This window comes from Triticum dicoccoides, chromosome 3A (genome assembly GCF_002162155.2).
Source record: "Triticum dicoccoides isolate Atlit2015 ecotype Zavitan chromosome 3A, WEW_v2.0, whole genome shotgun sequence".
Lineage (NCBI taxonomy): Eukaryota > Viridiplantae > Streptophyta > Magnoliopsida > Poales > Poaceae > Triticum > Triticum dicoccoides.
The window spans coordinates 392,252,062-392,257,548 of NC_041384.1; positions in this window are offsets into that span (position 1 = coordinate 392,252,062).

Genomic DNA, 5,487 nt, shown 5'->3' on the forward strand with positions numbered 1-5,487 from the left:
TTGGAGGAATGCAAGACCCAACTTCGGGCCGCCGTTGCCGCATTGAAGGAACCTAAAAAGTCTCCAGCAGGTAACATTTATTTCAAAGAATGATAGGTACCATATAGCGTGCGGCGTGGCTGCAGATCTAACAATAGATATTGCAGATGAATCCGGAGAGAATCCGGAAGACCAGCATGCCGTACGACAGCTAAAGGCTGGCAAACACGTGTTGACTGAGGTCAGGCGGGAGAAAAACAATCTCCAAGACGTCAATACCAAGCTGAGTGTGGAACTGAAAGATGTTCGAGCCCAGCTTGCGGACTACGAGAAGGAGAATAAGGGGCTTCGATGCAGCATTTTCAGTAAGTGCTTGAATGAACCCTTAAAAAGGGGATGGCGGAGAAGCCGGCTAACAGAGTTATGTCTGCAGGTATGCTGACAGGTTGTCCCGTGGAGGAGATGCCCGGGTCTGCGGGTGATCTTCTATCCGAGCTCTCACAACTGCACGAACAAGTTCGGCAGGTGATGGAAGGTGTTGCCCAGGCGTTGTGGCCATTAGTCTCCCTACCAGAAGGCATTGGAGAGCTTGCGGAGAAGCTCAAGGGAGCGCGGCGGCACTTTTGATTATGGAAGATATCAGCCTGCCATCAAGGTGCCAGGGAAGCCTGGGCCATGGTGAAGATGCGGTATACCAAGGCTGACCCAAACCACATGGCGGAGGTCGGACCTGTGGGGCCCGATGGGAAAGAGATCCCCGTTAGCTTAGTCTATGGGCAAGTAGAATTAGCCGCAAAGTAATCCCAACAAGATTGTAGGCTAGACCACCTATTGGATGGTATAGAAGAGGAATTTAGTCAGTCTACATGACTATGTAATTAAAGTGACATGTATAATGCCTTCTAGCCAGATTGTAAATCATTTGTCATGGCGGACCTTTTCGCTTCAACCTCGGGACCCGATAGTCCAGAGTGTGTCTGAATACCCGTTCAGTTATATAAGAACCGGGGTATGCAGGGAGACCAGGCGTAGGGGTCATTAGTGCTTGAACAAAGATGTACCCAACTAGTTATGTTATATTACATGGGTAGTAAGAAACATCTTCCACGGAGAATAGTTCTGTTAGGGGTTCCTTTCCATGGGTACGCATGCCCTAAAGTGCATGTCCGGACTGCAATAGGAGAGGCAGGCAAAAACCTCTGGGGCATATATGGGAAATAAATAAAAATCATCTTTTGTTCGCTGACCGAATATTCCCTTAAGAACGCTAGCTTTCGGCTTCACCCAGTCTGAGGTACACATCCGGCTGACCCGACAGTAACAATCGCAGAGGTGCTCCCCTTATGCCCTAGCCGAATTAATGGGAACGTAGGGCATAAATACAAGAGCCAGGCAACCCAGCTTGGCCAAAACTTAAGTCATATCGATGCATATAATGGCGAAGAAAAGGTACATGCGGAAGAATAACACATGTGCGGGGCATGAAGCCCAAATAGATAATTAAGCTTCTGTGTAAGAAGCCCCCAGGTATATAATGAGCGTGGTTAGCGCGTCTATAGTGTGCAAGCGAGGCACAAGTTGGCCCTTGAAGGCCTTGAAGAATAATAAAAAGAAAGAAAGAGAAAAAACACAGATAATGTATATGCAAAAAAATGGACAGAGGAAGGAGACGAACATAGAGTCCGGCACTAGGCCTAGAATCTTCGGAGCCTGGTTGCGTTCCATGGGTTCGGCTCAAGTCGATTGTTCGATGCATCCCGTAGACGGTATGCTCCACCGGTCACAACCCGGTCAATAATGAACGGACCTTCCCATTTGGGCTCGAGCTTGGTCTTTTTCTTCTCCAGCAGGCGTAGAACTAACTCACCAACGTTATAAGTTTTCGCCCGTACTTCTCTGCTTTGGTATCTGCGAGCCTGTTGCTGATAGAATGCGGAACAGGCTTTTGCCACGCCGCGCTCCTCCTCCAGGGTGTCCAGACTGTCCTGCCGATCAAGCTCAGCTTGTCTTTCTTCGTACATGCGCACTCGAGGTGAATCATGAATTATGTCGCAGGGCAGAACTGCCTCTGCGCCGTACACCATAAAGAAGGGTGTATATCCGGTAGTACGATTCAGCATGGTCCGCAGCCCCCAGAGTACGGAGTCGAGCTCCTCTACCCAGTGCGTGTTAGACTCCTTTAAGGAACGCACTAATCTGGGTTTAATGCCGCTCATGATGAGACCATTTGCTCGCTCGACTTGGCCGTTGGTTTGTGGGTGATAGACGGAAGCATAATCGAGCTTGATGCCCATGTTGCTGCACTAGAGTTTTACCTTGTCGGCCGTGAAGTTCGTGCCGTTGTCAGTGATGATGATGTGGGGGACGCCATAACGGTGTACAACCCCGGATATAAAGTCTATCACCGATCCGGATTTGGCCGTTTTAACAGGTTTGGCTTCTATCCATTTGGTGAATTTATCCACCATGACCAGTAAGTATTTTTTCTTATGGGTTCCCCCTTTAAGGGGTCCAACCATGTCAAGCCCCTAGACCGCGAAAGGCCAGGTAATGGGGATTGTTTGGAGGGCGGTGGGTGGCATATGGCTTTGGTTTGCAAAAAGGTGGCAACCGGTGCAGCGTTGGACCAAGTCCTGTGCGTCTGCCCGAGTCGTCGGCCAATAAAAACCTGTACGGAAGGCCTTGCTTACAAGGGCCCGGGCTGCGGCATGGTGGCTGCCGAGTCCGGCGTGAATTTCTGCCAAAAGCTTCCGCCCTTCCTCTTCGGAGATGCACCTTTGAAGGACTCCGATAGTGCTTTTTTTATACAGCTCTCCCTCGTGGACCCTGTAGGCTTTAGATCGCCGCACTATGCAGCGTGCCTCATTTTGGTCCTCGGGAAGTTCCGGCCTAGTTAGGTAGGCCAAGAATGGTTCTATCCACGGGGCAATGGTGGCATTATGACGTGGGCTGAAGGTGTTATTTTGGTGGCAGAGCCTCCAATTATGTCAGAGTGTTCGGTATCGGGCATTGTGGCCGGGTCCGGACTATTGTTACCGGTGTCCCCTTCCCATACCATGGATGGCTTAAACAACCTCTTCAAAAAGATGTTGGGGGGGACCGCATCGCGTTTTGCACCGATGCGGGCGAGGATATCCGCCGCCTGATTGTTTTCCCGAGCCACATGGTGAAATTCGAGCCCCTCGAACCGAGCTGATATCTTTAGGACGGCGTTTTGATAGGCCGCCATCTTCGGATCCTTGGCATCAAAGTCTCCATTTATTTGGGATATTGCGAGGTTCGAATCCCCATGCACCTCCAGGCGTTGAATGCCCATGGAAACTGCCATCCGAAGACCATGTAGCAGGGCTTCATATTCGGCTGTGTTGTTGGAGTCTGTATACAGTATCTGCAGTACGTATTGAATTGTATCTCCGGTTGGGGACGTCAGGATGACGCCAGCCCCCAGACCAGCCAGCATTTTGGAGCCGTCGAAGTGCATGATCCAATTGGAGTATGCGCCGTACTCTTTAGGGAGTTCGGCTTCCGTCCATTCGGTGACAAAGTCGGCCAATACTTGCGATTTAATGGCTCGCCGTGGTTTGTATGTTATGTCGAGCAGGAGGAGCTCAATGGCCCATTTGGCAATCTGGCCCATGGCATCGCGCTTGTTTATAATATCATTAAGTGGCACTTCCGAGGCTACTGTAATTGAACACTCTTGAAAGTAGTGTCGCATCTTCCGGGATGCCATGAATATCGCATAGGCTATCTTTTGATAATGTGGGTACCATGATTTTCATGGAGTGAAGACAGTGGATACATAATATATCGGCTTTCGAAGAGGGAATTTATGTTTGTCCACTTCTCGTTCAACGACGAGTACTACGCTTACAACCTGATGAGTTGCCGCGATGTATAACAGCATTGGTTCGCCAATGTTTGGCGTGGCCAGGATTGGGTTGATTGCCAGTATGGATTTTATTTCTTCCAATCTAGCTGTGGCCGTGTCCGTCCACTCGAAGTGTTCGGTGCACCGAAGGAGGCGATAAAGGGGTAATGCCTTTTATCCTAAGCGGGAGATAAAGCGGCTTAGAGCCGCCACACATCCAGTTAATTTCTGGATTTGTTTGAGGTCTGTTGGGGTAACCAACTGTGACAAAGCTTGGATTTTGGCCGGATTAGCTTGAATTCCTCTACTGGAGACAATGAAGCCCAGGAGCTTTCCGGCTGGTATGCCGAAAACGCATTTTTCCGGATTGAGCTTGATGTCATATGTTCGAAGGTTGTCGAATGTGAGCCTCAAGTTGTCTATTAGAGAGTCGACGTGTTTAGTTTTGACGACCACATCATCTACATATGCCTCTACTGTTTTGCCGATCTGTTTCTCCAGACATGTTTGAATCATGCGTTGATATGTTGCGCCGGCGTTTTTTAGCCCAAAAGGCATTGTGTTGAAACAGAAGGGGCCGTATGGTGTGATAAATGCCGTTGCGGCTTGGTCGGACTCCGCCATCTTGATTTGGTGGTAGCCGGAGTATGCGTCGAGGAAACACAATGACTCATATCTTGCGGTGGCATCGATAATTTGATCAATGCGGGGGAGGGGGGAGGGATCCTTTGGGCAAGCCTTCTTGAGGTCCTTGAAATTGACGCATAGGCGCCAGGATTTGTCCTTCTTTGGTACCATCACCAGGTTTGCTAGCTAGTCCGGGTGTTTTATTTCTCTAATGAATCCGACCTCCAATAACTTGGCTAGTTCCTCTCCCATAGCTTGTCTCTTAGGTTTAGAGAAACGCCGAAGAGCCTGCTTGACCGGCTTGAATCCCTTTAGGATACTGAGGCTGTGCTCGGCCAGCCTGCGTGGGATTCCTGGCATGTCTGAGGGGTTCCAGGTGAATATGTCCCAATTCTCGCGCAGGAACTCTCGTAGTGCAGCGTCCACAGCTGGGTTTAACTGTGCCCCGATGGAGGCTGTTTTGTAGGGTCCGTTGGGTGGACTTGGAATTTGACTATTGCATCCGCTGGTTTAAAAGAGGTGGACTTGGATCTCTTGTAAAGTATCACGTCGTCCCTGTCCACTGTGGAGCGTAGCGCAGTTAATTCCTCGGCCGAAAGGGCTTCGGATAATGCCTCGAGGGCCAATGCGGCTGTTTTGTTTTCGGTGCGGAGTGCTGTGTCCGGATCACTAGCAAGAGTGATGATTCCGTTGGGCCCGGGCATTTTGAGCTTCATGTACCCATAATGGGGTATGGCTTGGAAGATCGTGAACGCCTCCCATCCTAAAAGGGCGTGGTATCCACTACTGAACGGGGCCACTTGGAATGTAATTTCTTCGGACCTATAGTTCTCTCGTGTGCCGAATACCACATCTAGTGTGATTTTCCCAGCATAGCGTGCTTCCCTACTGGGGATGATTCCTCTGAAGGTTGTGTTGCTTTGCTCAATGCGGTTCCAGTCTATTTCCATTTTTTGAAGAGTTTCTTCATAGATGAGATTTAATCCACTGCCTCCGTCCATGAGTACTTT